The following is a 12019-nucleotide window of genomic DNA, read 5'->3' as shown; positions in this document are numbered from 1 at the left end:
ACACACACATATATATTATGTAAACAAATACTTTTATTTTGGATGCAATTAATCGCGATTAATCATTTGACAGCATTAATTTTAAATAATTTTGGTTTAATCTTAGTTTGGCCCTGTTACAGACACTTTTTCTGTGAAATAAAATATTTTTACTTTCAAAAGTCATGAATTAATTGCTACAGTATGAATACTATTTTTTATATTTTTGAATAACCTTTGACCTTTGCATCTATCTATCTATCTATCTATCTATCTATCTGTCTGTCTGTCTGTCTGTCTGTCTGTCTATCTATCTATCTATCTATCTATCTGTAAGTTTGTATTGCAATTCTGCATACTGTTTGCTACCTCAATTCAATGGCTCTTGAAGTGTAGTGTAGTGTGATGGAGGACGCTTTGAGTGTAGGTGTTGTGTGTGTGTAAGTGTGTGTCAGTGGCATTGCAACTTGTTTTTGCAGTCGAGGGTCTGTCAGATTGATGGTCATTGAGACAGGCAGAAATAGAGGGATAGAAAAACCCAGGAACCAGAAGAATTGAGCTGTCAGTGTCTTTTAGAGACCTGCTGTGTGTGTGTGTGTGTGTGTGTGTGTGTGTGTGTGTGTGTGTGTGTGTGTGTGTGTGTGTGTCAGCAGAAAGCTCATCTGTGTTTCTGCATATGCATGTATCAGTGTGTCTCTTTCTCTGACACAGACAGATGATAGTCTGGCTGTGATGTTATTGGTCCTGTAGGATGGAGCACAGGACACACACACACACACACACACACACACACACACACCGTCTGTCTCTCCATAATGCCTTCAGTTTCACATTTAGCTCTCAAAACCAAATTATACACAGATAAATGGAGCCTGACATGTAGAACTGACTTATACATTATTTCCAAGCCACACTGTAGCTGTCTGAAAGCATTAACTTGCTTATTTCTCACAAACAAATATATAAATAATTAAACAAATCTCATTTACAGAAATGTATTTCATTATATATTTTATGTCATTTTTATAATAGCTTATTTATTATAATATATATTATGCTTTTTGGTCTGAATTTGTTAGCTAACTTATTGTTCCCAAACAAATAAATAATTAATGAAATAAAGCTAATTTTGGTGACTGAAGCCTTTAAAGGGTTTCACTAGAAATATTGAAATTTATTTTATTATATACTATATGTACTGTCATATTTTCATAATTGATAATAATTAATGTAATAATATCACTTTTTGCAGTAAAAAGTAATAGTGGCCTATTTCGAACATTTCATAAAGGAAATATTTAAATAAATAAATTATGGAATATACAGTATTTTATATGAATAAATGTACATTTTATATTTCTTAAAAAATATTAATTTATATTAAACTAGGCTGATCTGTCACTGAAAAATTTCTTTATTGAAACTTTTTAATATTAAATATTACAAATGAAGTTTTTTTTATTCTGTATTTTTTTATATAAAATATAATTATAGGATAATTGATTTATAATATAATTATATAATTTGAACTATATTTGTATTATATGAATTATTATGAATGGTTTCTTATATGAATTGTATCTATGTTGCTTTGGATAAAAAGTGTCTGCCAAATGCATAATGTTAATTTTACATCATTTATATTTACAATTTCTGAATTGTAACAAGAAAATCATGAAACTATCACACAAGACATAATGTTAAAGAATGTTATGGTAATGTAGAAATGTGATGTGGTAATGCTGTATGATGTGTGTTGAGTTTGGCATTAGATGTAGGTTTAATGCATCATTTATTGTGTAGACTGAATCAGAAAGCAGATCTGTTCGTGTTCATCTCTCACTCATCAGTTATGAATGATGGACGGACAGTCTGTTCATAAACTCAGAGGAAAAGATGTACTGAAGCTTTCGGTCAATTGATTTCCTCATAGTTCTATTCATAAAGTGGAAAACAACAACAGTGTTGCTTATTTCGTGCTCTGTGACGAGATCTAGTCTGTAACGTCAGGACAGAAGCAGACAGATTTACACAAATATGTCCAAAACTATAGTCTGTCTCATCTTGATATTATCAAGAGTACAGTGTAAAATGGCTCTGATGTTCTTGTATTTATGATGCATATATTTGATGATTTTTATTTTTATGTTGTTGGTCTGACATTGACGATCACTAGCAGTTTTCAGCTTCTGAAGCAGATGTGCTGATCCAGGAAAGTGAAATAGACCAAACAGTTTGAAATATTATTCATAATATTACATATTATTTACAAAACTTTCTGTGATTATTTATGCATATATCTACTTTTTTGTTCTGAATTATTTGATGGCTCAAAGAAATTCACTGGAGCTGATGCATTTTTTTTTTTTTTTTATTCACAGTTGATGAATTATTTCGAGTCTTGGGTTTAATGCATTACAAGTACAGTAACTTGTAAAGTATTAGTTTAATTTACTTAATTTATTTAGTAAAATATCTAAGTTACTTTTTCGAATAAGTAACACCAGTTACTTTGTTTTCATATGTATTGACTCACAGCTCTGGTGTTGCCATGTTGAGAGAAATTGGGAGTAAGTGAACATGATGTTACTGTAGTTCTAGACTAAATGTCAGCATATATTCACTCACTCATCTAATCTGCACAGGACAGATTCAGTATTCCTCAAAACGAATAAAAGCAAGGAAATGCAAACTCAGAATATGATGCAAACCTGCAATGATTAAATATGTTAAATAGCACAAATGTCCTTAATGTGTTTAATCCCATTTTTTGAACCAGTGTCTCTGCTGCTGACCTTTGATGATACAATTCAACCATAATTTTTTATTTTTTTTTATGAGACATAAACTTGCAATAATGGGGGAAAGAAAGCTCAGAATTATGAAATTAAAAAGCTGGAGTTACTTTTTTTTATGTTTCATAGTAAAAATTCCCTATAGAAATGTACTATATATAAATTACTATATTGACTGTGGGTTCAAGCCATATTGTTTCTTGAACTCAACCCTCATCATTTACTCTGTTATCTTGTTCCCCAAGGTTTGCTCAAGATATACAGTATGTGAGTACACAAACAAGGGTTTTCTTCTATCATTTTTTTATTATTTATTTATTTAATTTTTTTGCAGTGCATCATGAATCACTGACTCATCCTTCAAATGAATATTTCCAAAAAAAAAAAAAAAAAGCATCTGAAATGTTCGTGGCTGTGTCGAACTCTTAGAAAAGATTAAAAATGGTCCCATAAATCAAGCTTTGATTGGTCTTCTAAAATAAAAGACTCCATTGCACTGAAAACAATCTGTTGCTCTGGAAATCCGGTTTGGAGCGACACGAGGGTTAGTAAGCAGTGATAGAAGTCCAATTTTTGGATGAACAATCCTTCAATACTCTTTGCATCTTTTGCTTCAGATGGTGTGTTTCAGTACGTGTGTTTGAGAGACAGATGAACACACAAACACTTATTGATCTCATCAGAGAGGCTGCTGGGAAAGGCTTTGTTAGAGTGTCCTCAATAACGCCACTATTCTCTCTCTCTCTCTCTCTCTCTCGTTCTCTAGATGGCAGATTTTCAATTTTCCGAGTTGCAGAAGTGCTAGATAGGTGACAGAAGGATAAAATTAGAAAACACAGGCACTTATCATATGAGAGGAACCGCGTCATTCTCCCGCGGGACGAGTCCTGACACACGCCGCCAGATGAGCAGTGTCTGATTGATTGAAGATCAGTCATAGATCACGGTGAATCTCATCAAACCTGTCAGGAACATGTGCAGGTCATATTTCACCCGCAAAATAATCAAAATCATTTTTTTTTTTTCATAAAGAGAACAGCCTATTTTCAGGCCCGTTAAGGCATTTTTTTTTTTGTTTGTTTATAGCTCATATATAATTCTAACAGTTTGACCTCAGAATTAATTTTTTAAATTTATTTTATACAAAGAATCATCTAAATACATTTAATACTTAATTTATTTAAATATGATTTATTTAAAAATTTTCTGAATTATATATATATATATATATATGTGTGTGTGTGTGTGTGTGTGTACAATATTTAGTTTGTCCTGTAATCTGTAGTGTACAATGTTGTGTGGGTTTGTGTGGTTTGTGTGTGTGTACAATATTTAGTTTGTCCTGTAATCTGTAGTAATCCGTAATTTATACTTTTTTAATAATTTTATATTTATATTTTATATTTTATTTTATGTTTACATAATTATTTAAATAGTAGTAATTATTTTATTTAAATATAATTTATATTTAATTTTCAATTATTACATTTATTTTATTTTGTGACCCATACACACACACACACACACACACACACACACACACACACACACACACACACACACACACACACACACACACACACACATATATATATATAATTTAAAATTAAAAAGCTCATAAAATACAGTTTGTCCTCCTAATTTGTATTGTCTTGAATGATTATCATTTTATTGATATAATTGTTTAAATAAATGTAATTTAATTTAATTTATTTAAATATAATTTTATTAAATTTCATTCGTTTAATTCATTTAATGTGACCCATATATAGATATTTATAAACAAATAAAAAATTAAAGCGCTCATACAGTATATTACTTATTAGTTTGTCCTTCTGAGGTGAATGAATAATTTTCTGAAAAGTGTTCTGAATATTTATTATCTTTCACTGGCCATTTGTTTAAAATAAAAAGAAATGCTTCATTATTTTATGAGTTTCAGAGTCTGTTTTGTATCCTATTCATGGATGGGGCCTAATGAGAATCACCAACCAGAATAATGAGAGCTCTGGTAATGAGAATGAGACTTTTTTCATTGCAGTAATGAGAATTTGGGAGGAAATGTGCCTTGTTGATGTGGAAAATAATGTTAAAAAAAATCTTCGTGGTATTACAATAGTCTGTATTTTCTTCATGCAAAATATAGTTTTGTGTTTGTTTTCAGTTGATTTTGAGGTGAATGTGATATTGATCCACACACACACACACACACACACGCTGAAGTGATTTCTATCTGGAGGACGAGAGCGGCTGAAATGGTCTCGGTGACTCATTGATAAATTGGCTCATAGGGATGCTGCTGATCGTGACCGCAGGGAACAAACACACTGCAAACACACTCACACGGTCAGTTTGAGATGATTCAGGAGGACCTGTGCTGTGATAAACACTGCCTCCATTTGAGAGAATTAAGAATCGCCCAAAGCCTTCGCTATCCAGCTGTACAGAAGATGTTGACATCCCCAATCTGCTGTGCTCTTAGGTAACACCTCTGAAAGCCACATTAGATCAATCTGAGTGCTTCCGTTCTCTTATTCTTGCTGTTGGAGATTTCACTGTCCACATGATCCCACAGATATAATGAGAAGTAAGAGGATATTGAGGGTGAAGTGTGTCATTTTTTTGTGCCACTAGTGCAAGCAAACAAAATAGCAAAAACAATGACTAAAACACAATGGGTTGGGGTCTCTGATATTATTACTGAGGTGAGTGAGCGTGATTAATAATTTGATGACAAAAAAGAAAATCCCCCACACACATTATTATAATTCATGTATTATTTTAATGTTTTATTTTAAATAATTTATTTTTAAATATACATTTTATTTTATTATTTATTTGAATATAATTAATATTTGCACATAAATTCTAATTATTTGTCTAATTAATTGTAATAATTTTTAAGTCATTATTTAATTTTGAATAATTTATATTATTTTCAACATTTATTTGATTTTATATCTAATTTATATTTAATGTTCAATTTTTAATCAAAATTATTTTAATTTTAAATCAGTTTTTTTAAGTTGATTTAATTAAATGTATTATTTTAAAATATAATTTATACTTATTGTTCAGTCAATTAATTTAATTGAGAATAATTTTTATTGCATGTTGAATAATTTATATGATCTTTATTAACGGTTTGTTTTAATTATTTAAATAAATGTATTGCTTTAAAATATAATTTATATTTAATTTAATGTTCAGTCATTTATTTGAGTTTATCTTATTTTTTTTTTTATTTTTTTTTTTTAGAGTTTTTCATGTTAATCTATTTGATTTAATTATTTAAACAAACCTATTAATCATTTTAAATATAATTTACTTTTTAAAATCTAATTGTAAGTCATTTAATTTGATTATTTTTCTGTTACAGTTTGCTTCAATAGAAAACTTTGTGAGTTTTTCTGTTAGTACAAGTTTCTCTAAGGACATTGTCTCTGCTTTTCTTTTAAAGTAGTTAAAAAAAGCAAGAGAGGAAAGTTTGTTTGGTGTCCTCATTGAACTTCATAACTAAATAAGGAAAAGATTTTACTTATTTTGAGCAGAACTGCTTTTTTTTTTTCTCTGTGCAGTAAAAAAAAAAAAAAAAACTGTTAGTGCAAGAAAAAACCCAAGCCAAAATTTTCCATTCTTATATCCCAAACCTTTTCTTTCTGCACACTTTAGATGACAGGCCTTTGGAGAGCTGGTGGGTTTAGCTGAAACACAGAGCTGTTTCCTTATCCTCCTCGTATCAAGGTACAATTTAAAGAGCTATAGTCCCAGAGGTCCACTGTCAGGACAGCAGCAGGGGGACATTTCCCAGCATGCACTGCACAGTAACGCTCCCTAGCTGTCAGTCTCCATGTTGAGTGACAGTATCTCATCAGGGGGTGAGAAGAGCATTTTTAACAGGTGCATTAATGCGTCCTGTGGTGCGGAGAGGAAAGCAGATCTATAAAACAAGGGCGCTCAGAAAGGATCAGCGGGTGGGCAGATGAGAGGAAAGATACACCCTTCTCTCCTTTCATCATCTTCTCTGAGCAGCAGCAACTTATCATAAGTTAACTCTGAAGAAGAATTGAGCTGTATAATGTAACTGTCTGCTGTGACATCCATCTGTTGTCCTTCCTCTGCTTGTCTTTTAGCAGGTTTGCATGCTACAGCTTTCTTTCTGCATAAACGTCTGATCATCTGGACCAATACCAGTCACCAATGCCAGGCCAGACACAGGTAATGTCAATGAGATTATCTTTCATTGAAATTTGAAATTACACAAGAACCACAAAATATATATAATTTATAATAACCACAAAATATATATTATTATTTTTTTCAATATTGACGAGAAATTTTATTTAAATATACCATTGCATAAAATTTATAATAACATATAATCTGAGAATAATTACTTTTAACCCCATTGGAATGAAGTCTAAATATTTACATAAAGTCTAAATATTTACATGTTTGTCTGTGTATCAACCACTTTCTATGAGTCCAGTCATCACAAATCTCAAGATATCAAGCTCTAAATATGGCTTCACAGATAAAATGCTTTTTGGTCAGGAAAGATCACAGTGCTAAAAATGCAAAAAAAAAAGGATTAACCTTAGTTTTTGGGTCCTGATTAGCACATAGCAAACAAAACAAACTAAAATATTGACAAGAGTCTTCTAATAGTTAGCACTGTCAAATAAGTGCCTCAACATTGGTAAAATATTTTCATATTTGACAGACTGATATACATTCCTTTAAAGCTTATGATTAAAAGCCAAAATTCTTATATTAGTATCCTTAGTCTTTTTATTGAGGTGCCAACACGATCCACATCTAGAAAATGTCACTTTTTCCCAACTTTAGTGGGCAGTTCTGTAAATATTTTTACTCTGAGTAACATCTGAACCATTTGGGCTTGAATTGGACATGTTTGTCTACATATCCACCAATTTCTATAAGTCCAGCAATCACAATTCTCAAGATAACATGCTTCAAAAGGGTTTCCTGAATAGGTTGCTTATGGCCTGGAAACATCAGAGGGCTGAAATTGCAAAAAATATGTCATAAACCGTAGTTTTAGGTTGGTTTTGAAATGTCCCATCCAATGTTAATCTCAAACCTTTGACTTTGGTGCAAACAGTCCCGTTTTCCAAAGCAGTTCACATAAAAACACAACAAGAAAGGAACGGGTGAAACATAAAGCTGTAATTTTCCTGCACCTCCAGATCATGTTATCTCAACCAGTAATTAAAGTTCACATTAGGAGTACAATTATTGCTATGATAACGGGCCATTAGAGAACCAATAAGCCAGAGTCTCTCTTCCTTCCTTTCTCTAGATTTACGACTGCAGCACGAGTATAAAAAAAAGTGAAAGTTCTCACCTTAAGTGAGTGATGAAATACGGCTAATGGAAATGGACATCGCGACAGGAGATTTACAGCATGTGCGAGTCTCGTTCAGCGGGACAGGAGAGATAATCCTGGTGACATTAACTGTGTCCGGCCTTGCGTTCGGCAGCCGTTCATCACTGCAGGACGTCTAGAGCTGTTAGAGCAGATCTGTAGACGTGCCACTGACCTTCAACACACACTAGTTTAATCAGAGTTCAGATGCACAGAGGTCGAAACCCATTCACAAAGCACTTTCAATTCAGTGTAAGATGCTAAATGCATTAGAGCTGCTCTGTGAGCATTTAAACTATTTTCAGTGCAAACACGTCTCCTTTCTTTGCAAATGAGGCTCATTTTAGCATGCGGCATGGTGTCATTTGCTCTGTGCATTTAGCTTCATCACAGAGTGTTGTGCAAATTGCATTCTGGACTAATTATGTTGTTTGTGTTTGTAAAATTACCTGATTTTCAGATGGCGCATGCAAATAAATGATGCTATTAGCAATCACAATTTGTTTTGTCCTTTACCGAGGTACGTTAGCTTAAGTATCACCATTAGTATTATTGACAACTTCTTCCTTTAGTTCCAAGGTTTATTATTATTATTATTATTTTTATTTCACAATTGTATGTGGTGTATTCAAGGGCGTAGAATTTAGTAGGGATGCTAGGGACATGCCCCTGCCGATATCCAACATCAGCTACTAAATTGTTCCTAGCAATAATAATTATTAATTTTATTTAATTTTCAATCATTTTACTTAATTTTACATCATTTAATTTTAAATTATTTATTTTGAATAATTGATATAATTTTAAGTAATCTTTTATATAAATATCATTTATAAATAATGTTGTCATTTCATTTATTTAATTTTTATTTGATTTGAATATTTAATTAAATTTTACAAAATGTATTATTTATTTTATTACTTTAAATACATTTATTAATTACTTTGAATACAATTCATATTTAAAATAAATATCATTTAACAAAATTCAAAGCAACATAAAAAATCCAGAATAAAAATAGAATAAAAAACAATAAAAATAATAATAATGAAAATAAAGTTATACAAATTTGGGAAATTACAAAAAAAATAAAAATACTGAAAATTTTCTTTCTATTAAAGATTGAGACTATTGTAGCTCATTTTTAAATGTATTTTTGAAGGTAAAGTGCATCATTTAATAAATAATGAAGCTCTCACATTATGGTTTTGCGTATAATATCTCTATAATATAGATAAGATCATGTTATTTATCATTACTGGACACTGAGTCCCTAAGTGCATGTGAACTGAAAGACTCATGAGTCAAATTCAAAGGTGCACAGAGCTGACAAGTGTCTATTAATCATATATCATGCCCAAAGTAATACATGGCCACAAATGACACATTTAATATGTGCTGTAATCCATTTTAACTCATTAAATGTGCTTTAAATGAAGGTATCAGTTGTGTGGAATTAAATATTAATCGCAGTGCGATGCATACTGTGTGACTCTGTTGTGTCCATGTGTAAATAAATGATGGCCGTTCACCTTTCCACTGGCACAGACTGAAGTGAGTTTAAACCGTCCGTGACTGCTGGAAATGTCACACACACGGATGAGCATCACAGGAGATGCCAGTGTTTATCATGTTTGTCACTCTGACTAAACTCACCGACTCAACCGCTGAAATGTGAAATGAGCCAGTTGTGTGTCAGTCGAGGGAGCAGAGGAAGGAAAGCCACAAATGAGATCTGTAAGAACACTTTTAACTAGAGAGCAATGAGATTAAACAGAGAACAAACTTAGACTTTTAAGTTTAAGCTCCTCAGATTTCAATTTGAGCACATCAAATTCATCCTAAATCAAATGATCTGAGATGCTCTTCACATTTATTTTAGTTATACAGCCACAACAACTTTTATTTCAGACATGTGATGTCATGTGTTTCAGATCTGATTGTGTGTATCTGATTGGATCTAATAAAAATAAATAAATAAAAAATAAAAACCTTCTGAAAAACCACCGGCAGGGTAACTTCTTATATGTTGTTAAAATGTTATAAAGATGAACAGATTTTTATTCAAAATAATGTGCACTCATGAATAGTTCATAATTCAATCAGGAACATGTTTTAATAACATAAATGCAGTCAGTTTTGCACTATAAAAATAAATTGTTAAGAAAACAAAAATTCAATGCAACTTGATGCTATTGATGAAAACTGTCCATGTTTTGTCTAGGTGAATTTGTTTTGTTCACTACATCCAAAAAAGCCTCATTTAGCATATAAATTCATTGAGGCAATTACAGATTTCTTGTTCAGTGAATTATCCATTAGTGTCACAATAAACTGATTATTTTGGTAGCTATATATAATATACTTTTAGTAGCCACATATGTATATATCAACCTTAAGAATGTTGACAATAAATAAATGTAAAAATATGAGCTCTTAACATCACAGCACAACAAATAATTAGCAATAATGACAAAACAACAACAACAAAAAAGCACTATTCTCCTATGCAATTCTCTTATGCAACACACACACACACACAAACAAACACACACACATAACAGTAAGACAAATGAAAGCAATAAGGATCTGTTCTTAATCTCATTATTAAAGCAAATGTAATTTTTATATTTCTTTGAATGATTGTGAAGTGAGTAATAAGCAAGCATCAAGAAGAGCGGTGGAAAGTCTCTCTCTCTCTCTCTCGCTCGCTCGTTCGCTCTGTTGAGCTCAGCATCTTGACTAATCCTGCAGAGACTTCATCCTCTGAACGTCCACCGTCAGCCCTTCAGTGATGCTGCTCTTGTCCTGTTTCCACACGGCCCAAATCTATCCTGACCGTATCGCTTCTAAAACCCCACCAAACGTCATCAGTCTCAGACCGGTGTGAAACTTATCATGAGGGTCATTCCACTCTGTTGTCTTAATGTGAATGATTCAGCAAAAATCTGACCCAGCTGAGCCTCTAAGACATCAAATATTTTCTTAATAATGTAGCAACATATTTGCATATCCACAGTTCTATGACAATCAATGGTCAAATGAAATGACATTTAAATGAAATTATTGTTGTATTATTATTATTTTTATCTCTAATTTTTATATATACACACATATATTTGGACACTAACACATTTTGAATTGACAAAAAAATTGAGGTGCAGACTTTAAGCTTTAATTCAAGGGGTTGAACAAAAATAAAGAGCTGTAATTCCTTAACCTTTCCTCCAATTTTGATGAGAATAATACAGTAAATTAAAGTTCAGAGTGTGAACTTTAAGCCCATATTCATTATATAACTAGACTTGAATATGTTTTGGTCAGCAGCTAAAATAATCAAAATTGTGTCTGTGTATGACTGTATATGCTATTACTATTGTAAATTACAGTTGTACTGCAAAGTTAAAATTGAATATTTCATAAAAATTGCAAAAATAATTTGATTTTATGTTACATAAAAAAAAAAAAAAAAAAAAAATAAAAAAAAAAAAAAAAAAAAAAAAAAAAAAAAAAAAAAAAAAAAAACGGTGACGTGACATTCAAGCCAAGTATGGGTGACCCATACTCAGTGTTGTGCCCATCCGTGTACATATATGCTATTACTATTGTAAATTACAGTTGTACTGCAAAGTAAAAATGGAATATTTCATAATGCTATTACTATTGTAAATTACAGTTGTACTGCAAAGTAAAAATGGAATATTTCATAAAAATTGCAAAAATAATTTGATTTTACAATCCATGTTACAATACAATGTTTATGTCTTAAATTATGAACTTTCAAATGTTCAAGCCCTCGAGCTTATAACCTTTTAAGTGCTCAAACTTTTATTTTGGCAGAAAAGCGGTGAAATGC

The sequence above is a fragment of the Cyprinus carpio genome, chromosome B20 (genome assembly GCF_018340385.1).
Source record: "Cyprinus carpio isolate SPL01 chromosome B20, ASM1834038v1, whole genome shotgun sequence".
NCBI lineage: Eukaryota > Metazoa > Chordata > Actinopteri > Cypriniformes > Cyprinidae > Cyprinus > Cyprinus carpio.
This window is presented reverse-complemented; position numbering follows the sequence as displayed.